This window comes from Sciurus vulgaris (assembly GCF_902686455.1).
Source record: "Sciurus vulgaris genome assembly, chromosome: 4".
Classification (NCBI taxonomy): domain Eukaryota; kingdom Metazoa; phylum Chordata; class Mammalia; order Rodentia; family Sciuridae; genus Sciurus; species Sciurus vulgaris.
In genome coordinates, this window is record NC_136464.1 from 106,869,996 (window position 1) to 106,893,535 (window position 23,540).

General features: G+C 34.4%; 1 pseudogene across 1 annotated transcript; it reads left to right on the forward strand.

The window, feature by feature from the left end:
• Nucleotides 1-5,459: 5,459 nt before the first annotated feature.
• Nucleotides 5,460-21,980, forward strand: LOC306658968 (shugoshin 1-like; annotated as a pseudogene). Its single transcript has 3 exons — nucleotides 5,460-5,470; nucleotides 11,104-11,176; nucleotides 20,355-21,980. The product of its transcript is annotated as a shugoshin 1-like (transcript).
• Nucleotides 21,981-23,540: the final 1,560 nt, after the last annotated feature.

The window sequence follows — 23,540 nt, forward strand, 5'->3', positions numbered from 1 at the left end:
TGAACATTTGTTAAAGGACAATAAGAAAGCCTTCAAGTCCTGGGCTTTTGTTTGTTGAGATTCTTTCTACTACTGATTGAATCTCCTTACTCCTGGTTGATATATTCTGTTTTTTTCATTCTTAATGATTTAGTCTGGGAAGGTTGTTTGTATTTGGAAATTTACCCATTCATTCTAGGTTATCTTCATAGTACTCCTTATTATACTTTGTATTTCTATCATATCAATTTTAGTGTTTACTCTTTTTATTGTTTTTGAGTCCTCTTTTTTTCTTTACATTGTCTGACTTAAGGTTTTTTTAATCTCCTAAAAAAAAAAAAAAAAAAAAAAAAAAAACTCTGAGTTTCTAAAGTTTTTTCCTTTGATTTACCAGTCATTATTTCACTTATTTCTATTTTGGTTCTTTGCTTTTTTCTGTATTCTTTGGCTTTAATTTCTTCTTTTTTTAGTACCATCAGGTATATTGCTGAGTTGTTTATACCAGGTCCCCCATCTTTATTGATGTAAGCAAAAATGTTTATAAACTTCCCTGTTACATGTATTTTCTTTTACTGCAACCCACTACTTTTGGTATGGCATGTCTAAATATGTTCGACTCATGATTTATTTTTAAAAATTTTCCTTTTATCTCTTTTGATCCATCGGTTGTTTAGGAGCATGTTGTTTGTTTTCCATGCATTAGGGAATTTTTCTGCTGTTGATTTCTAATTTCATGTCAGTGTGCTCAGATATGATACATAATATGATTTCAATATTCTTAAGTGTCTTAAGACTTGCTTTGTAAACTAAAATATGATCTCTCCTGGAGAATGACCTTCTGTGCCTTCAAGAAGAATGTATATTTTCTTATTTTTGATGAAATAGTCTTTGTCTATTAGATTCACTTTTGTAAAATATAGTTATATATATATATATATATATATATGAAATTAGTTGTCTCATGGATCTAGGAAGAGTTGCGACCAGTTGGTTCAAATTTTATTCTTATAAAAGTGGAAGTGATGGCTTCCAAGCATTTTACTTACTGAACTAGTCGGTTGGTGTGTTCTTCCTGGAACTCTCCCTTGTTCTGTGCAAATGGCTCTAATGACATTTGCCAATACTTTAGTATTTGGAAGATGCTATGTTATTATGTATCATTACTGGCGAGTTTTGGTTTAAAAGGAATGAATCAACATTGTTTAATTCTTGTGACTGCTTTGTCTATAATATTCCTCAAGTTCTCTTATTCATTTGATATCTATATCATTCATAGTGATACCAGGTTTTCATTTTCTAATAGTGATTATTTAATGACCTCTAAAAATGGTGCCTTTTTGAATTTCGCATGTGATTTTTGAATCCTCATTTTTTAAAAATATTTTTTTTTTAGTTCTAGATAGATACAATACCTTTATTTTATTTGTTTATTTTTTATGTGGTGCTGAGGATTGAACCCAGTGCTTCACACGTGCTAGGCAAGTGCTCTACCACTGAGCCACAACCCTAGCCCCAGATCCTCATTTTTTAGTTTTTTTAGCAGTTTCCGCATCGATTTCTTATTGATGTGTGATTCTTACTGGCTCATAGTTCAATATGTCATTGCAATTCATTTTCTAATTCCTTTTCTATTTATTTCTGAGCTGATTATTCATTATTTATCAATGTAAGCAATGAATGTGAATATACTTTGAGTTCATAGGCTGATGAATCTGATCAATTTGAACACAAGTAAACTTCTTGATAGGGGAGCAATACATTGAGAGGGCACTTATGCAAAGATGCTGCGGATATCCAGAGATGTAACTTCTAGTACTGACTGAGGACCAATCAACATTGGCAGATTACATTGCAAAGCACAATGAGAAAGTCCAAATACCCAACTTTCTTCTTCTATGCTCCATTAATAAATTTTAATAAATTTCCATGGAAGCATCAAACAGCTTCTGTATGTTAACATTTGTTCTGAGATATGCCATTTTATGTAAGTATTTTCTTAATAAATTTCCTTTTCATCTACTCAGTGAGTTCTATTGTTTCCTTTTAAGTGTTCATTTGCATCAATATCATTCCTTATGATCATAGTACACTAAACTCATTTTTATTTTTAATCATATCTTTATTCCTATCAGACTGCAAAAGGTAGTAGAAACAACCACAACATGATGCCTTAGGTTTTATGGATGTTTATTTGTTAGACAAATCTGCAAGGAAAAAAATCTGCTATGCTTGCAGGAGCAGCTCAAGAAGGTTAAATAAATTTTGGCAAGATTTAGCATCTGAGAGAAAAAGGACATGATACTTACATTTAGCTATCACACTACAACCTGAGAGGAAATATTTGCTGAGAATATTCAGTAATTTCTTCAATTCACTAATTTAAGTTGAATTCTCTCCTGGGTGAGCTGAACCTTCTTGAACCAACATGTTTAGTTTTGTATGAAAACTGCATATTCAATTAACATAAATTTTATTTTTATTTTCTTTCTGATACCAGAGTCAATAAGCATTAATTTTAAATCATAAGTATTTAAATCATACATATTTCATAGATTAACTAGATAACTTAAAAGTGATTGTTGATTATCATTCTGTATTCATTCTTGGTAATATAATGGAATTATATCTTTTTCTTTTATCCTGAAAAGTGAAGCTGGAACTTCCTAATATAACTTTCAAATTATTTCTGTCTTCATGCGATTACTCCTGTAAACATAATGCCTGACTAGTTTATTAATCACAATTACAGTGTACTTTTTGTACTCCTGATATGGAATACCTTCACATGATGCATTAGCTCAAAACATTTAAAATTCAGTTTCTTTTCCCACTCTATCCTCATAAAATCTAACAAAATTTTTGAGTTCTTGAAATATCCCTTCCTACCAAACATGATTAATGATATTGCATAGTAGTTAAGTATATGGGCTTTGGGATCTGGCAAATCTAGGTTTTCCTCTAAATGTTACCATTTTTAAAGTAGTAAGTTTAGCAACATAAATTTACTTAAATTTTAGAACATTGGGCCACCTTATTTCTAACATGGTAATTAGAATATATTATTTTACATTTTCAGTTTTATATGTATAGCATGTGAAAGCTATTAAGTAGAATTCTAAATAGAGTCAGTTTAATTGCTGTGAGTTTATGTGAAGAACTTTAGTATAATGCATCTGGAACTCTGAGTAATATTATAGTACTAGAATAATTTTAGTGCATACAGAATTAAACTATGTACAACTGCTTTTTTCTTATTATTATATTCCGTATTCTGTCATTCAAATATCTTTTATAATTATACATTAGGGCCATTTGTTGTTGGTGATATAACAAGACAAAATTAACCAAATGGATTGCTAAATGGCAAATGCAATGAAAAACCCTAAAAATTCAAACTCCACTTGTAAATGATCATTCTGTAACTATGTACAAAAGCACCATTAAGCAATTCCCATTCTCATGAAGTTTAGAAGTTGGATTGGGTGTTTCTAAATTGTTTCATAATCATAGGTAATTTATTGGAAAACTTTCACAAAATATTTGCGTTCAGAATGGACATTCTAGTTCATGTTGATAATGACTTTACAACCAAAAAACTGAAACATTATAAACTGAAAAAAAATGTATTTTCCAACAACTGTTTTTTTTCCAACAACAGGTAAGTAACATCATTATTGAGTATTTCAATGATAAATGTTAGTTAATTATTAATAATTAATTGGTATAAACCCCCAAATCTACTGACTTAATTTGTTCTGTGGTGCTCTAACAAATTCATCAGCGTTGGATAAATATATAAAGAATAAGAGTTTACTTGGTTTCTGGTTCTAGAAGTTGGGAATTTCAAAATTGAGTAGCCACATCTGATAAGTGTCTTATTAATTGCATCATTACGTGGGGAATATAGAAGGGGATGAGAGAGAGAGAGAGAGAGAGAGAGAGAGAGAGGAGAGAGAGAGAGAGAGAGAAAGTATAGAGGAGAAATATATACTGATATTTCATCAGTAGCACACTAGCAGGATAACTAAGCCACCCCTATGAGCTACACCTTAATCTATTCATGAAGGCAGAGCTCTCACGACCTAATCACCTTTTAAGAATTATATCTCTCAAAACTGTTGTACTGAGGATTAGTTTCTAACAAATAAATTTGGGGGACACATTCAAACCACAGCACTCATCTGTTCTTGAGCCTTCAAAATTAGAGCTGTACCAAGGTTTAAAATACCCTATTTCCTGGTCTTAACTTAAAGAAGCTTTCATCACTTATCTAAATATAAAGATGCAATGAAAGCATTATTGTTTCCACCATTTCTAGATTCTGCCCCTTTTTCCTTTTCCCAACATTATATCCTGTCTTTGGTTTAATTGCTGGGAAGAAGAAATTTACCAAGGAATTTCTGAAATAATTAAAGGAACTACCTGTGTGCAAACACCCAGAATCAGTGCAGACATAACTTGCATCCATTTAACTTCAATAGGCTTATCAGATCTGAATATCATAGAATATATTTTATCCATATTTCTCTTCAGTCAGCAATATCTATGTCTGTTGTTACTTTCTTTTGTTCATTTCAGTTTCTGAATGATCACAGCTTACTATGGGGCAACTTTCACATGATGCCACAGAGGACGACTCACCAGTGGATATAACAGGCGTTAGTGAGAAGCTGTTACATACACGTGGTGCTTTGTTATTTGATCTTGATCTTAATGTACTTTGAATCTAATGGAAGCAAGGTTATTGGTAAGAGGACTAAATCACAAGCATTTACTTATAAGGAAGAAAAAAACATTTTATCAATTAATTCATTTTTTGGTGCTGGGGATTGAACCCAGGGCCTTGTGCTGTGCTAGGTGATCTCTACCCCTGAGCTATGACCCCAATCAGGAAGCAACATTTTGAATGGTTACCAATTAAACGACCATGCTGATAGTATTCAGGAAAGTATAAATAGAAAGCATAGAGTTGTTAGTGACAAGTATCAACCTGTCAAAACATAGCTAACAAAAACATTGTTTTGTGTGTTTATATTCATTTATCCCTTGCAGAGTATATGTTCATATGTGTTCCCTCTAAGACACACCAGTCACTTTTAAATTTATCTTTCAGGTACTATTTTCAGTGGTTAAAATGTGCTTAAATCTGGCTTTTAACTTTAATGCTAATGTCACAAAAAACTTCCCGAATACCATTCTATTAGAGAGTTAAAATATTGACTCAGCCTGGTTAATATCAAGAAAGCCACTTCCTTTATTAATTTATAATGGTAATTAGGTTATTGTTGAATAGAAACAATAACATTTCGCTGACAAAACAGTGACATTTATTTCTCATTTATATTTCTGTGTTGGCTGGTGTTAAGCTCTAGGCTGTACTAAGACTTGTCTCCAAGAAGAGGATAGATCCTTATGATGAATTGGTACTGACAAATTTTATGTTTCTACAATGATGAAGATAATTTCTAATATGGGAGAGGATGGGGGAAAGGTATGTACAAAATGTGCAAGAAAATTTTGTTGGGAAAATGACTTGAACTTGGAATCTGCTTTTCCAAATTGCTATGGAATTGAGAAAGTACTACATAAGCATTTATATAAATTTTTAATGTTTATGAGTTATCTACATCTTCTGGAAGTGATTGGTACTGTATTATATATAGCTTTCATCCAGCCCACAAGTTTCCCTTTTTGAATTCATCTAAGAAGTTGTTTTGATGAAATTATAATCAATTATTTATATGACTAACTGGTTTTTTATATAACTTATGGATTATTTTATCATATATCCATTGAGAATTAATATGAAAGAAATAAGAAGATTAAACAGGAGGAGTATTACCCTTCCTATCAATACCGTCATAATTGAACACATATTAAACAGTAATCTTGGAGACTCGTAATGAGCATTTTGTTGCTGTGAACAAATAATTGAGAAAAACAACTTAGAGGACAAGTTAATTTAGTTCCAAGGCTTCAGTCCATTGTTAACTAACTCCCTTGCTCTGTGCCCAAAATGAGGCAGGATCTCATAGTGGAAGGTGTGGCATAGGAAGTCTGCTCAGCTCAAGGTAACCAGGAAGAGTAGAGAGAGGGAGGAGAGAAGCAGAAGCCAGGGAACAGATGTAGTCCCCAAGGGCACACCCTAATGACCTACTTGCTTGAACCAGGCCATACCTGCCTTAGAGTTACCAGTCACTAATCCATTCAGCTATCAATGGATTAATCCATTGATAAAGTCAGAGTCCTTATATTTGTTGAAAAGTCCCACCTCTGAATCTTTTAAATTGGGGATAAAACTTTCAAACCATGAGTTTGGGGGAACATTCCAGATCTAAACTATGACAGAGACCTTTTCTATCTATTAACATCTGAGATACTTGGGGATATAAATCATTGTTTTAATTCAGTTCCATGCACTAAATTTTATAACTCTGAGTGCATGATGACTTTGGTTTAAGAACAAGTTTCTCAGTGACCTCTCCCAGTTCATGAATTACACAAGAGTGGGATAGTTTGGTCATATTGCATTCTGTGTTTTTAAGCAAGCACCATACTGCTTTCCAGAGTGGATGCCCTAATTTGCAGTCCCACCAATAATATATGAGTGTACCTTTCCACCACATCCTTATCTACACTCATTCTTATTTGTATACCTGATAATTGCCACTCTGGCTGAAAACAGATGAAATAACAATACATAGTTTTGAATTGCATTTCCATGATTTCTAGAGATAAGAAATTTTTTTTTCTCTATTTATTGGCCATTTGTATTTACTGTTCTGAGAAGTTTTTATTTCTTTTGCCCATTTGTTAACTGGGTTCTTTGTTTTGTTTGTTGACTTTTTGGTGTTAACCATTTTTAGTTTTTTATGTATTCTAAATATTAATCCCATATCATAGGGGTAGTGGCAATGATCTCCAATTCTATAGGTCCTCTCTTCATGCTCTTAATTGTTTGCTATGCAGAGTTCTTTAAACTGATGCTGTCCCTCTTATTGATTCTTGATTTCATTTCATGTATTTTAGGAGTCTTGTTAAGGCAGTTGATGCTGGTGCCACTATGTTGGAAGGTTGAGACTATATTTTCTTATTGCACTTGCAGTGTTTGTGGTCTAACTCCTAGATCTTTTGTGCTCTTCAAGTTGTCTTTTGTGCAAGATAAGAGAAAATGTTTCAAGTTTCAGTTCTACCTGTGGATACCCACTTTTTCCAGCAACATTTGGTAAAAAAGATATCTTTTCCTCAACATATGTTTTCTGACATCTTTGTTGAACATTAGATGACTGTATCTATGTGGATTTCTCTCTGTGCCTTCTGTTTGAGTCCATTGGTCTTCATGTTTTTGGTGCCAATACCACGGTGTTTTTGTTATTGTAGTATAATTTGAGTTCTGGTATTGTGACAACACAATATACACATACACAAGCATACACACATATCACCCACATACACACAAACACAAAACCTTATGGGGTGGAAACAGTAAAAAAATACTATAAGATAAAATTATTGTGAAAAGATTTTTAAAGTTCAAATTTAAAATACATGATTTAAAAACTTTAAATATATTAAAAATTGCAATGTGGGTAAATGAAAAAAGACAAAAAAAATGAAAGAAAAAAGGAGGGAGAATTATTAATGAGAAATAAAGGGGTTTGTTTCCGCTGAGGTGATCAAAATTTTTGGCACAGATGGATTTTTATGCTTTATATTTATTTTTGTCTTTGTAAGTCTTGGATCAAGGGCTGAGATTTTTATCTCACCTTTGCCAGCTGCTGAGGCTAAGAGCCAAAACTGGTTATAGTAGATCTCAGATTTCATTCTCCCTTGAGAGGGTGAGATAGAGTGGGAAGTGCTGACAAATGGAGTAATACTTCTAGTGCTTTGGGGCAGAGTTCTAAATTGGAAGTTCCAGTAGCTGTATTTTAGTTTTGACTGAATTTTGAACCTCTGTCAGTAGGCATTTTAGATTTGATCCATGCCCCTACTGCAGGATGTCTGTATTTCCAGGTCCTCTGGTAAAATCCACTTTTAAGGCATGGGAAATAAACCTCCTCAGGTTTTGCCTTCATTACTATGAATATGAATGACCAGGTTTCCACCCTGGAGTGCAGAAATGCCTGTGTGGCCACCCAAGGTATCTTCCCAATAGCTCTTGTGGGGCACCAGCAACAATCCATTTGATTCAGGAAGAATTTTCTTTGTGCATATTTCAGTCCCGCTGGTTCAGGCACACTCTGGGAGTCATAATGGGCAACTGCTGACGACTTCCTTTAAGAGCTCCTGATGTCCTGTCTCTGCCTGCTGCTGGGCAGCACTTACAGATGCTTCCTATGCCCAGGAATGATTTCAGTGCCCGTGAATGTTTTCTGCTCTGGTATCCCAATTTCTGCTGAAATATCTGGCTCTAGGGCAAGCAATTTGGGGTGGTTTCTGTTGAACAACTTCCCCACTGGCTCTGTGTCCATTAAGATGAGTCTCCCTGTCTAATCCACAGGTTCCCCCAAGTCATTTTAAAAATTATTTTATTTCTTTATTCATCAGTGGTACTACTTTTTAAAAAATTTTGTTTTCTTTTTTTTATTTTTTACAGACTGCATTTTGATTCATTGTACACAAATGGGGTACTTTCTCTGCCTGCACTCCCCTTGCAATCAGCCTGTGGACCTACCACCACTGGTAACCAAGCTGGGGCATCTCTAACATATTCTTTTATATGTTGGAAGTTTCTTACATTCTTTGTATGGTTTCTCTTACAGTCCAGCATTAAGTTTCAGTGAGTTCTCTTAGTTACCATTTTTGCTGAGGAGCAGTCTTCTTGCTTTGTAAGCCTGATGCTAAGGAAGTGCCTGAAAGTGTCCCTTTTCTATTCTCCCATCTTCAGTCCTATCATATGGCTACTTTTAAATTACATAATTTCTTTAAAAAATCTGTTCCCAGAGAAGATATAACAGTGCAGGAGAAGCAGAACTCAGAGGTTATTTTCCTGTACCGAAGAAAGGAGGAGCTTTTCAAAAGAAAGGAGTGACCCACCTCACTGCTAAGAGATAGGACAAGACAATACTGGTAGAATTGGCAAGGGGGAAAGAGGGTTGTCCATGGCCTGAGAAAAGCAGTTCATGGTAGCCTTGGGTAGGGGGAACCAGACCTAAGTGAGATTGAGTGAATGAATGTCTAAGAGGTGCTATTGCTTGTGATGAAACTGTATGAGACCTTTTTCTGTAAAACAAAGGAGAAGGGCTGGAGTTGTGGCTCAGTGGGAGAGTGCTTGCCTGGCATGAGTGAGGCACTGGGTTTGATATTCAGCACCACATATAAATAAATAAAATAAAAGATCCACTGACAACTAAAAAAAAACAAAAAAAACAAACAAACAAACAAAAAAAAAAAAAACCCACCAAAAAACAAAGGAGAGAATTGGACTCTAATGGGCAGAGTTATCTGGGCCAAGTGAATGAAACTCATTTAGCAAAGGACTAACTTAAATTGGAGACAATAGAATTTTTAATTGGTCTTTAAAATATGGAATTGTTTGGGTCATTCCGTAGAAGACAATTCTCTGGAGGGGAGTATTATGAGTGAACGTATCAAGATAGGCAGAGAATTGATAGAATCATGGGAACACTGGAGTTAAATAGGCCTGATGTGACAAGCACTGTACTGTCAAGTAATGATGGTGGGGGAAGTTTGTATGTGTGTGTACATGAAGTTTTCTTGTCTAATGCTGTCAAGTCTTTGGAATGCAAACAGATGAGGGAAAGCCTGACAGGGGACCATAATTTTTTTTCCTGGTTTACCTTATTGTCAAATTAGTCTATATTAAAATCAATAATTCAGTTAATGTTTTCTTAAACTAATGACATTTGATCTGATGCCAAGAAACCTACATGCTAATATTTAGTATGTTTGAAACAGAATAGTCTGTTTTCTGAAATGCTTGTTTTAATGCTGGACTTAAGTTTTGATTATAGCATATTCAGGTATGTTATTTTTAGTCAGAGTTCTCTTGCTATCTTTTATCTGAAGATAAAGAACTTTTGTTTCTTGTGCATTGTTTTCCACTATTATTGTTAAACTGGTTTTCTTTTTCATTTGAAACTTCATCTTCGTAGGATAAAGATTTAAAGGTCCTGCAGAAGACAGATGTGGGAGTGGACACACACAGGGAGAAAGTTATTTAAAAGTACAGTTTATGTAGATAGTACTTAGGGAAACAGAAGTCCCACTAGCATTACTGTACTTCATAGGCAATCTTTCCCATCGAGTGTCTAAGTGTCTGTGAATGTTTTCAAGTGCTTGCTGTTTTTTGTGGCCTTGAATAAGGCAGGAGTTGTATTGGAAAATTAGTTGAATTTTATAAATTAATAGTGTTTCAATCTCTCTACAAAAGGAATCCAGTAACAACATATGCATTTGTTGTTTTTTTCTTTAGATCTGCATCTTTCAAACTATTAAAATGTTTCAGGGAACTCTCCATGTTGTTTCTGAGTAAAGGGAAGCAATAAGTACCTTTCAGTAGGTGGTCTCCATGCTGAAGCTCAAGGCTGCCATTTTCGAGTTGCCATCTTAGTCTCTGATCTAGGGAGAAACAATGGAGAAGCAGCAGTTTTACCTTTCTACCTCATGTTAGATTATTAGGTTTGTTTCACATCAAGCAAAGGTAATGTTGGTTTGTTTTTGGATTTTTCAGTTCTGCCTTCAGGTCAGTTTTTTATTTTTAATATATTTTTAATTGTCAATGGACCTTTACTTTATTTGTAAATATGTGGTACTGAGAATCGATCCCAGTGCCTCACACATGCTAGGCAAGTACTCTACTACTGAGCTACAACCCTAGCTCCAGGACAGTTTTTGAAGATAAATTATTCTCAGACTCGGCCAATATATTGGCCGTTACTCTTTAAAATGAAACCAAGTGTGACTTCACTGAATGATTCATAGAATGGGAAAAGCAGAGTCAGAAAGAGGTAAACACAAGTTTTTTTTAGAATGGAGGTCCTATTTTAATCCTATCAGTCAAAAGCCTCATTGAATATAGTGATATCCAAATATTCATCAGATTTCATTACTTTAAAAACTGACTGGAAAAACCCATTTTTTAAATACTCTTTTGCTCTAAAGATCTGTGAAGAGACCTGGTCCTGGTGATATCAAGCCTATATCAGAAAAGGACAATAATAAATCTGATACCCAGGTAAATGCCCTCTTGTCAAATTAATTTTCTTGCTCTGAATTTTGTTTGTGAAGTGTTTAGTCTTACAATTTAGCAATGCTTTCCTTGTCATCTTATTTGGAGATATTCTCTAGAGAGATTATTTTATATAATTGTACTGAATGTTTATTATTAATTTTGTAAATATCAAAGTTCCATCTAATACTTTAGGGAAGTAAGGACTTTTGAAAATTCATAAAAGCAGCAAAATTATACTTGGAAAAGCATTCATTTTTTTCTTTTTAAAAATATTTTTAGATGTAGATGGACACAGTATGTTTATTTTGTTTATTTTGCTTTATGTGACGCTAGGGATCAAATCCAGTGCCTCACACATGCTAGGTAAGTGCTCTACCACTGAGCCACAACCCCGGCCCAGGAGAAGCATTTTAATAGCACAAGAAATATGAGATTTGGTTAAGGATTATTTGGATAAGTTTGTTAGGACTAATGACATGTTAACTAACTCAGGCTGACTCCTTACTCCCTGGTGAGTGAGCAAGATCAAGGCCTCAAAGGCGGTTTCAAAAGTTAATGACTGATAAATGGGACCACGGTCAGGGATTGGTTAACAACAGTTCTGCGAACAGTGATCAGCTTGTGCTTGCCATATAGTCCTATGGGACTCTCACCTGCATGAACCCACCCCTGCCCTTGCTGACCTTTAAGCTGATTGGTTCCCGCCTAGCCGTCACCCTACATAAAAGCTGTGTGACTTCCTCAATAAATGAGTTCCTGCTGTGACTGGTCTCCCTGACTCATCTGATTGTCTCTCGCCCTGAGGGCTGGGTGCGGGCAGTCAGTTGGCCCTTCCGACCTTGTTAGGGAGTGCTACCTCCCCTTATCTCTGGTCGAGAAGAGCAAGGGGGCTTAAGACCCTGACATAAGTTTCCTTTACTGTAATTTTAAATCAACTTACATAATTTATTATACTCAGGACTATATAAATCTTTAATGAATTGAATAACTACTTATGAGTCATATAATTTTCCTAATGCATAGTTTGAACAGTATACAGAACATTGCATATTTTTTTCTTTTGGATGATTTATGTTTTAGAATCATATACTTTTTAGGAAAGCTTTTCCTCTATTTCTTTCCTGGGTTCCATATATACATTTAAACTGTGAGAAATTGTTAAGAAGGGGAAATTTAAAACCTGTTTTTTAACATTTCTCTTTTAATGTTATTACATTATTTTCTTAGTCTTTCCATTAATAGTGTATTTAAATCTTTTATTCTAATTGAAGACTAGATGTCTTCTGCAAATAATAACTAGTTGTCAGAGTATAAAGCTACATGTCATAATTTGAATTTCAGAAAACTTTTGCTTTGTAGTTTTTTAAAATACACACTCTGAATCTTTATGTCATTCTCTAGGATTTCAGGTTTAGAAAATTGTGTACTTAGTTATTTAAATAATCATTTACTAATTACAAATCATCTTTCAATGGAATATAATCTTCTGCATAAAGCATCCTAATAGTGCTGTTTATTACTGTGGCCCCAAAACCTGAAACAGAGCTTGTCACAAAGTAGGTAATCAATAATTTTATAAAATGAGAATTAAAAAGTAAGTTGCTTTGGCAGATGGTACACTGACCATGGTTAAAAAAATTACCCTAAGAAATACATTATTTTCTATGCTGCCTTGTTTGTGTAGATAAGTAGTAGTAGATAAAAGAAGTGAGGAAATTCTTCTGATGGTCCTGTGTGAAGAAAGAAATTTACAGAAAAAAAAAAAAAAAAGAAAAAGCTTGAGTTGAATGAGAATGGTTAGAAATACACTGAAGAATAGGAAAAAGGTAAGGTTAAATATATGTAGAAGAAATCTAGAGAATTGTGAGGTCCAATAAACTTTGATGACCATAAACCTAAAGTGTTATCATTGTAAATAATTGCCTGACAGCTTTGAGTGGAGGATTACAGGTGAAAGAGACATAGGCAAACATAAGCTGGAAGTTTACAAGTCAAGTTCATAAAAACCAATGTCAAAAGACTACAGATTAGGATATAAAATCAATAATATAAAAGACCCTGAAAATTAACTTGATTAACAGAAAACTTCAAAACCTTAGGGACTGGGAACAGTTGTTATAGAATAGAAACACAGGTGTTGTAGAATTTAATAAGGGTAAAAAAATAGATGTAGTGTAGTGATAAAATTTAAGGATAAAGAAAATGAAGAAGGAAGGGAAGAAGGAAAGGAGAAATGGAGGGAGGCAAAGAAGGAGGAAGGAGGGGAAGACAGGCCAGTGAGTTGAAAATCCCAATTCAGAACTAGAGTCATGGAGTATTTCCAGCAATGTCCAGATTTGGTCTCCAGAAGGCTGAGAAGCAAAACGAAGATGGAATTCAGGGAGGTCAACATACTGAGAGGCAACCCAACCATGTGATCACTGATTTTTCTCTCTACCACAACCCCACAGAAACTAGATAGTTAGGCATATCTAACACAAAAACTCTTTTTAAATAAATATATGGATGACAGAATTAATGAACAGATTGAGTATAATAGAATGTGAGTGCTAAGAAAAAATATTCAGACTTCTATGAATGAGAGAGGAGAAATTAGGAAAAAGATAATAGCAATGAAGGGGAACAGAAGATGATATAGCTGGATTGCAAAAGGCATTCTGTAGTTTGAACTGAGATGCTTGTCTGTTGCTTTGCCTCACACCAAAGATGTTGTTTTGCCACCAAGGAATAAATATACTCAAGTTAGTCTTTATATAAAGCTTCATTTTCACAGGGGCAACTTGGTACTTCTTTGACTTGACTTAAATACCTAGCTATGACACGTGGTTTTATAAGGAGAAGAATATAGGATGGGGGTAATGTTAGGTTGGAAATCCAATTTCTATAGGCAGAACTATATTATCTGAGATGAAAAACTTATTATTATTAGATGAGATGAGATTAACAGATTAGACCAAGCAGAGGAAAAACAGTAAATCTGGAGACACAGAAATTAAACCATGCAAATTAAAACAAACAAACAAACGAACCTCCAGAGTATCCATGAACTTTTTGACACTTTAAAGGGAATAATATAAATTCTACTGAAGTCACTGACAGAAAGGAGAGATGAAAGAGGGCAGCAACAACATAGAAGAAACAGTGACCAAAATATTGAAACTTGAGAACTATAAACTCACAGCTCCAATAATTTTACCAAAATTCAAGCAAAAGAAACATAAAAAACAAAACTAAACCAAGGTATAATATGGTCAAATTGCTTAAAACCAATGCTCAAGAAGAAACCTTGAAAGTGGTCAGAGAAAAAAGACATCACTAAAGAAGAACAAAGGTATGACAGACACTTTCTAGTAGAAAACAATGCAAGTGAAAAGGCAGGAATGGTATCTTTCAAAATAAAATAACACTTTCCATCAAAAACTTCCCAATGAGGAAAAAATATTCAAAAATAAAACACTTTCAGACAAATAAAGGTTAACCAATTCACTGGCATACCCAAAACTTTAAAAATGTTCAAAGAACTCCTGTAGGAAAATGGCACCAAAATCTCCATATAGGAAATAGCATTCCAATTTGGGTCAATATGTATTTTTCTTAATAGTTAAATATACTCCAGTGACTTGTGAGTTTTACAACATGTAAAATAATAAAAGAAAGGCTGAGAGAAGAGAAATGGAGTATAATCATATGGTATGCTATATGTGAAGGAGCACATCATTTAATATTACTTGTTCATAGAAAACCACCACTAAATAACCAAAAAATTATAACTAATAAAACAATAGTACACATAAAGCAAAATAATAAAAACAATCAGTAAAAGAACGTAGAGAGAAAGAGGAAAAATTACAAAGAACAAAGGAGACAAACAGCAAGTAGAAAATGGTGGATTAATACCTATCCATGCTAAGAGTAATAAATAAATAAAATAGTACAATTAAAAGGTAGAAATTATTAAACTGGAATAAGAGAAAGACCTAATTATTTTCTTTCTGCAGGGAACCACTTTAATGCAAAGATGAAACTAAGTTAAATGCAAAGAAAGGAAAATGTTATGTCATGCTAATAATCAAAATAAAGCTGGGTTGGCTCTATTAATATCAAACAAAATGAATGTCAGAGGAAGGAATCATCACATAGGGGTCATTAGGAAACTTAGCTTTGGCTATGTTAGTAATCCTGTTTGTGGTTTTATGCTTATATAATAAGCAAAAAATTGTTAAATTCCACATTCTTAATCTGTACATTGTATTATAATCTTGCACAACATAATGAGCATTTCAGTCATTGGGGACAGCACATACACTGACAATCCCATAAGATATTAGCAGGGTCAAAAAATTCCTAGCATCACATCTGTCATGATGTTGTAATGTATTACAAAAGTGTTTGTGTTAATGCTGACTTAAACAAGTATATGATGCTGCCACTCAGATAAAAAGGTATAACATACAATTTGTATGGTACAGAATATCTGATAATAATAATATGTGACTATGTTACTGGTTTATAGATTTACAATACTAGTTTTATTATTATTTCAAAATTTACTCCTTCAAATTACATTTAAAAAAGTTTACTGTAAAAAGTATGACATGCTATGCTGGAAGAAGCCTCACAGATTATGTGTACTACAGCTCTTGATTGCATCAGAGCCTACATCAAGTAACTGACCTGTGCTATTTTAGGTATTCACAAAGCAAAATTGCCTAATGATATACTTATCAAACCATTTTTGTCATCAAGTGATGTATGACCATTTTGGACAACTATTCCTCAATCTGTTAACAGCAATCAAAAAACAAAAAAGAATAAATTAGTATTCATTCATGCTTAAGGAAATGTAGTATAGATTAACAAATGATAGAACAAGAGAAGAATTGCTGGAGTGATGTCTTTGAATAATCTGGAATTTTTTTCTTAAGAGGACACAAGTCACAATGGATTAGGGTCTACAGTAATGATCTCAATTAAATGAGATCAAAATCGATTAATCTGCCAAGAACCTATTTTTAATTAAGTTTACATTCTGAGGTACTGGGGGTTAGAACTTCAACATATCTTTTTAAGCTGACACTATTCAACCCCTAATTGTCTCTGGTTATTGACCTCTATCTGCCAATAGGCTTTCATGCATCTTTTCTGCCTGGGCAGATCTTTCCCTTACTCTATCAGATTACTACCTAGACCTAAAATCCTTTACAACTAAATTCAAGGAATGTCTCACCAAAATACTCCTATTGATCTGCTTTATGTCAAATCCCTATTATAGACTCACATAGTTTTGGAAACCTTTTCATCACAGCACTTGTTAGAGCAATAATTTTGTAGTGTTGGATATTTAAATAGGCATATCTTGCCCCCTCCCAATTGTTAACTCCATGTTGACAGCTAATTTATCTGCTTTAAATACCATTTTATTCCTATGATTATTCAGAGTCTAAAGAACACAGTGCATTATCAATAAAGTATGTTACATAATAAGCTCATCTATAATTAAATGATTTATTCAATAATGACTTCAAGTAATACAGGCACTTTGATATTTTAAAAATTACTACTAGCAAGCAAAAGAGTCATAAGGGTCTGATAATTTTATTTACTTATTTAATATATATAATTTAAATAGAACTTTTTAACAAGGTTTTCACTTCTATATTGTAGAGTTGGACATATTTTGATGGTCTAAATAAAACTAATTTTGTTCTAATATGTAAATCGATATGAAAAATTGAGTGCAAAATCAATTCTAGAATGATTCTCAAAGAAAATAGATATTTTTATCTATTTTGCCACTTGTAACCAATACCAAATTACTCCTGGCTATGTGTATGCTATGATCTAATTTTAATTAAAATTTTCTATACTACTTTTATATTGTTGCCTTAGGTTTAAACTAAACAAAGGCCTATAATATCTCATTTCTTAGCCATAATAAATATGTATATATATGTACAACAGATAACTTTTAAGTTAGTCACATATTATATGGTAGAACTCATGGATTTTTCAAGCTTTATTAGCAATCCAAGTTTAATTTTAATTAATCCTCAGTGGAATGCCTAGTATTGACAAAATATTTTTAAGCATTTGCACGCCTTCTGTTCATGCTAAGTTTAAATTCGACAGGCAACCCTGACAACTTTTTCAGGTGCCCGTCCAATGTGGTCCAACTGAGTCAGAATAAATTTCTTTTTTATGCATCTTTTTCCAATCCACAAAATTGAAGAAAAAAGTTGTGGTTAAAGTAACACACAGAATCCCTTGCTAAGATTTGAAGTTAGAATATCTAACATTTCTAACTGTTATAGGTAACTGTTGAACCATATATTTAGAAAAGAAGTGAACATAAGGGTCTTTTGTTCAAATTTTAAGAAACAATTCCAAATAAAAGTTTTTTTCAAAAATGATTATAGTACATTGGACCAAGTTTTTTGAAATGTAACATTGCTAAATATCTACCAAATTATGTGTATGTGCATATAGGACCAATAGCATAGTATCAGAAAACTAAATTAAAATTATAATAAATAAATAAATATATAAGTATAAATAATTAAAAGTATAAGAAAGGCACTAAATTCTCCAAGCTAAGAAGTAAAATGTGATTTGTATATGTATGGCTTTCATGATTGATTTGAAAAGAAAATGATGATACAGGAATAAAATACATTTCAGTGTGAAAAATTTATCAATTAGAAAATAATCATCTATCCTGATTAGATACTTTTTCTGCCAGGAAATAAAATGTTTTTAATTTATGGTTCTAATCTACATGTTTGTAAATAAAAGGTTGAGCTTAATTAATAAGGGAATACTATATAAAACCCTGAAAAGGTCATCAACTAAAGTCACTAATGGAACTCAGCAGTTTTGTGGCTTTAAGATGTAGCTATGTGTACACTTAAGGCTGCCTGTCTCTCTGTTCTGTGATCATTAGGTAAAACAAATAGCCATACATATATTTGTTAAAGCACTTCAATTGAATAACACAGTACAAATAGAACACTATAAATACTTTCAAAGCATAAATAAATCAACTTCATCACCATGATCAAAAGTTGTTTATGATGGAAAGGATGCTGGGGTAAAAAGAACCACAAGATTTAATTCCTGTGCTCTAGGTTATTATCTGGTTTGGGAACTAAAACAAATGCAACAAACCATAAACCCTGGGTAGTATTTTTTGTTGCTGAATATCTTATGCAACTTACTGAATATCTGTATCTGGAAAACATTGGCAACCCAGTGCTCTGAGGAGTACTGGTGTTTGCCCTGAGATCACATGGCTGACTGGGAGCTGGGAATCATCTCCACTGCTGTCCTACATCTGAACAGAGCATCTTACTGCATATCACTAGTGTGGTGAAATGACCAAAACGCAAACTTCCAATTCAGGTAACTGCATGATGCTTTCTCACCACTATAAAGCAGAAAACCTGGAGGTTGAACCATTAGAAGTCAGGATCTGTCTTCACAATTACCATTCACAGTACCCTGAGATGAGGAATCCCTCCTTCACCAAAGTGATAGAAGGAGACAATTAACATTTTTTTGTGAACGTATCTAAACACCATAGGAAACATCCTCTGATGGTCCACTTATCCATTGTTCTTTTTCAGGCATCTTCTTAGAATCTCACCCGTTCATTGAAAAACAAGCAAACAAAACAATCTATTTTTCCAAAAATTAATATTTTAATCACATTCATTGAAAAAATTGTAATCCTAATTTTCATAACACTCATAAAATTAGTGGGTAATAATCTTTCTGTCCAGGGTAAGTGTAGAGATATTTTCATCACAGATAGTGGCAAACACATAAATCCCCTAGAATAACAGTAAATTGTGAAATACAGACAGGAAAAGGAAGTAGGAATTGAGAAAAAAAATGTTCTCCACAGATATCCTTTAAATGCAATTTTACAGTTTCAGTGACACCTTCCTAAGTGTGAGAAAGGGGAGTTAACACAAAGTTACAATTGTTCTTACTGTTTTATATCAAATTGTACTTTTCAGTGGGTGGTTCTACCTTGCAGAGTATTAGACTTACAGGAAGTAGTAAGGCTACAAAAGAATAGAAATTTTTAATTATTTGCTCTTAATAATAGTAATTCAAATCTTAAGGGGAACAAGGAAAAATTGTAAATAAAAAATGATTCTTGTCAGATTTCAGTAAAGCAATTTAGATTGTACTGTATACATAATGGTAAACAAACTTATAAATCTGTTGCTTTTCATAGACTAAATTCAAATTGATGTTTAGATATACATTAAGAATTGTCACCCCAAGGGGGGTCCATTTTTAAGAGCTGCTTTGGCTTGCAGGAAAGTCTTAAGAGGGATATTTGGTGATACCTGATATTTGGTGATACCTGAGAGCAGGCAATCTAGTAGAGGAAGCGGCAGCAGACAGCAAGGTGCACAAGCCCCAGGTGCAGCCTCTGCCTAATCCCCTTACAAGTCCTGGCAGTTGATGGCTGAAGTAAAGGAAGCTTATTTATAGCACAATTCCAGTATGAATTCTGGGGTCAAGAGATGGAGAGCAGAAGAGAGGGTATTCTTGCCAATTTCTGCATCACAAACAGCAGGATTTCTGTCTTCTCAGATAAAACCAAAGGAAATGCTGTTCATTTAAATCTTCCTTTCTCCCTTCCTTGCTCACTTCCTTCCTTCCTTCTTTCTATCTCTCCCTCCCCTCCCCTTCTCTGCCCTCCCCTCCCCTCCTCTCCTCTCCCCTCCTCTCCTCTTTCTACTTTCTGGGCCCTGGAGACAATGCTATAGGTAGGAAATGACATTGTCCTGGGGCAGCTCTGACTTCCTTCAAGGAATTATTTAGCAGTACAAGGCAAAGGGAGAAAGTATGAAGTATTGATGAGTGACGTAGGAGACCAAAGGGCTTGAGTGAAAACAAGGAGAGTTTCCAGGAGGAAGCAAGGAGAGACTGCACAGAGAGAAGTTGTGAGTGACAAGACTGGTGGAGGGCCAGGCAAGCTCAAATTATAATGACTTGGAAGAATGACTATCACATCTTGTTTTCCCAAAGAGTCAAATATGTTGTCTTAAAAGACTGCAGTTACGGTCGTCGCGTCACGTGACCTCCCCCACCCAGCCAATAGGTGAGCGCGCGCGGAGAATTTCGAAATGTGGTGGCGGTAGTGGTGAGTTGCGGGTGACCCAAGACTGCGCCACAGTCCTGGAGGGCCCGGAGCGCGGGAGTCGCGCGCGAGGGGGACAGCTTTGTGGAGCCTTGGGATGTGAGGAGGACGGCGAGGGCTGGCAGCAGCAGTAGTGACCCAGACACCACTTCTACATTGCTGAAAAATTACCAACAAAACAACAAAATGTTAGTTTTAGCTTTGGAAAATGAAAAATCCAAAGTGAGAGAAGTCCAAGATATCATCCTACAACTGAGAAGAGAGTGTTACTACCTTGCATGTCAGTTATATGCACTGAAAGAAAAACTTGCTTCCCAGCAAACAGAAGCTGCTCAGAACCAGGAAATACATCCCTCTGGAATGGACTCCAATAGAGACGACAACACCAGTGATTATTTGTGAAGTATTTACCGCAACTTCCTCTTGAAGAAACTGACCTTCCAGGACATGGAGAATCATTACAAATAGAAGATATCTACTATTCCTCAAGAAACACTGAGATGTGATTTTGATTTCAGATGAAGCCAAATCTACTGATGATGTGTTACCTAGAACTGTGTCTCTCCGTCGCCATTTAAAGAAAGAGTTTAATGATCTAAGTTCAGTACTTTGAATGACTTTGAAACCAGTCATTTGGCAGGGCAGTCTTCTGAATTGGAAAGAATCAGATATGTAGACCCAGGAATAAACATGCACATACCTGAAAATATAGAACAAATGTTTTTCATTGGAACAAGGACCAAATTAATTTATCACCAAAGCTTATTCACCCAGGAAAGTTTACTAAAACAAAGAAGTTCCTTTGGAACCTAAATCCGAACAAACTAAAAGTAAGTGTAAATATGCAAAAGGAAGAAAAAGAGAAGAGAAAAGCAAAGCTAACAGGAGAAAATCAAACCTACATCAAAGCATAAAGGGAATAAAATGAAACTAAAACAAATATTTCCAAGAGTAAATTGGATGGACCTGTCAGTTCCAGTGATGCTTACAATTTTAATTTGGAAGAGGGTGTTCATCTCACTCCTTTCCGACAGAAAATAAGTGCTGATTCTAATAGAGAAGAAAAACAACCATAAGTCTGAAGAGAGCATCTGTGAATCAAGTGGTTCTGGAGATGATTCTGATGACCTCTATCTGCCCCCTGGCAAGTACACTCAAAATCTTGCCACCAGATCAGATGGGAGACCAGTCACCAGGCCCTCGATCTAAACAACACTGCAGCTATACAGATGAAAAAGAGAGAGAGATTCTAAGCCAACACAAACTCCTCCAAGTGTGCCACCTGAGACTTACCCGTCACCTCACTCTGGCCTGAAGGATATCACCAAGCCCCCTTGACTCCTGTAGTGAAAATGAGGAGACTTTCTCTTTCTCCAAAAAAGAACACAGAAAGTACAGCAGTGTCTCTGCCCAAGCGTAGGTGCACAACCAGCATTAACTATAAGGAGCCAACACTTGCTTCGAAACTAAGAAGAGGAGACCCTTTTACAGATTTGTATTTTTGAATTCTCCTATTTTCAAGAAGAAGAGAAGGACATGAGACGTTTCAAAAAAAAGTATGAAGCAAATGCAATAAATCTCACACTTTTCTATTGTTCCAATAGAGAATCTGTTAACATTGTACACAAATGTATGCAATTATTCCCATAGAATATTCTCTTCATAGGACTCTAGATTATGATGATTTCAAAACTGCACTTCAGAATTTAGATTTCTTAAGTTACTTAAACCCCTTAATTTTATTCAAAATGTATCTTGCACCAACATTTTGAAATTAATGATTATTTTAATACTTTTGGCATCTTTATTCTTCCCATAAGTGGGGAATTCTAAACACTTTTTTAAGGCAAGCAAGATCTTTTGAAAATCCTTATAAAAATTTTGGAGTTAAATAAATCCTTGACATTCACAGTAAAATAAACCCCAGGTTGTTCGTTGGGTTCCCTTATAACAGAGTTGTATTTAGTTCTTCACATAAAATGTATATGGGTCATGATTAGAGAATGTGGTTTTCAGTCTCAGGGATTAGGTGTCTGGTTGTGAACCCTAAGTGTGTGCTATTCAAAGTGATACCTCAGGAAACGCAAATTATGTCAGAGACTTTCAGGAGTGCCCCCCCCCCTTGTGATTTAATCAAGAATCTCAAATGTGTGGATACCAAAGGCTTTTTTGATCAACCAGTGAGAGTTCAGAAGTTTTGACATCTACACTTGTGTATAAACTTTGAAATCATTGAAAGTAAGTCCATTTTTAAAGAACAATAAAATTTGCATAAGATAGCACAGTGTTTTTCCTTCTGTTCTTTAAATATCAGATAGATTAGCCATCTGGTTGTCTTCTTTCTAGCCTTCACTATTCTTATTCTTGGACATTTCCTCTTCTCTCCCACTCAGTATTCTCTAACAGTCAAACGTGACATTCTCTCCTCCACATTTTTATTGTGCTCAAACTTCTATTTTGAGCTAGGGATGTAGCTCAGTGGTAGAGCACTTGCCTAGCATGTGTGAAGCCCTGGGTTCAATCCCAAACACTACCAAAAAAAAAAAATCTAATTTTACTAGATGACCCAATCTTCATCTCAAATTATTTCTTGACTACATCTTCTTATCTTTGTATATACCGTATCAGTCACACTCAAAATACTCAACACCAACAGTATTTCTTTCCGTAAAGTCACTGATCTATACATCCCATTGACCCATCAGTCTTATTTTTCCAGTTTTGTCAACCACTTCTTTTGTATCTATTTAAATTCATGGAAACACTCTAGAGTTGTTAACTAAGAATAAATATAATTCAAATTCAGTTTCTCCGACTGGAGATGTATCTCAGTGGTAAGAGTGGTCAAGTGCTCATGGGTGAGATCCTGGGTTTAGTCCCCAACATGATGGAAAACAAAAAGTGCTAAAAATTCAGTTTCTCAGTCTCAGTTGCCACATGTAGTAATAGTTACAGTGCCATAGATTATGCAGATACAGAACATCTCCATCACCACAGGAAGTTTAATCAGACAGTGTTCTTCCAGGCCAACAATAGCTTCACTATGGTCTATGGGCCAAGTCCAGCATACTGCCTGTTTTTGATAGTCTGCAAGCTAAGAAATAGTTTTTAATGCTTTAAAATAGCTGAAAAACTCTCATATTTGGAACCAATTTCAATGACAAGATACATTAACTTTTAAAACCCAATAAGTTATCCACATAATAATCT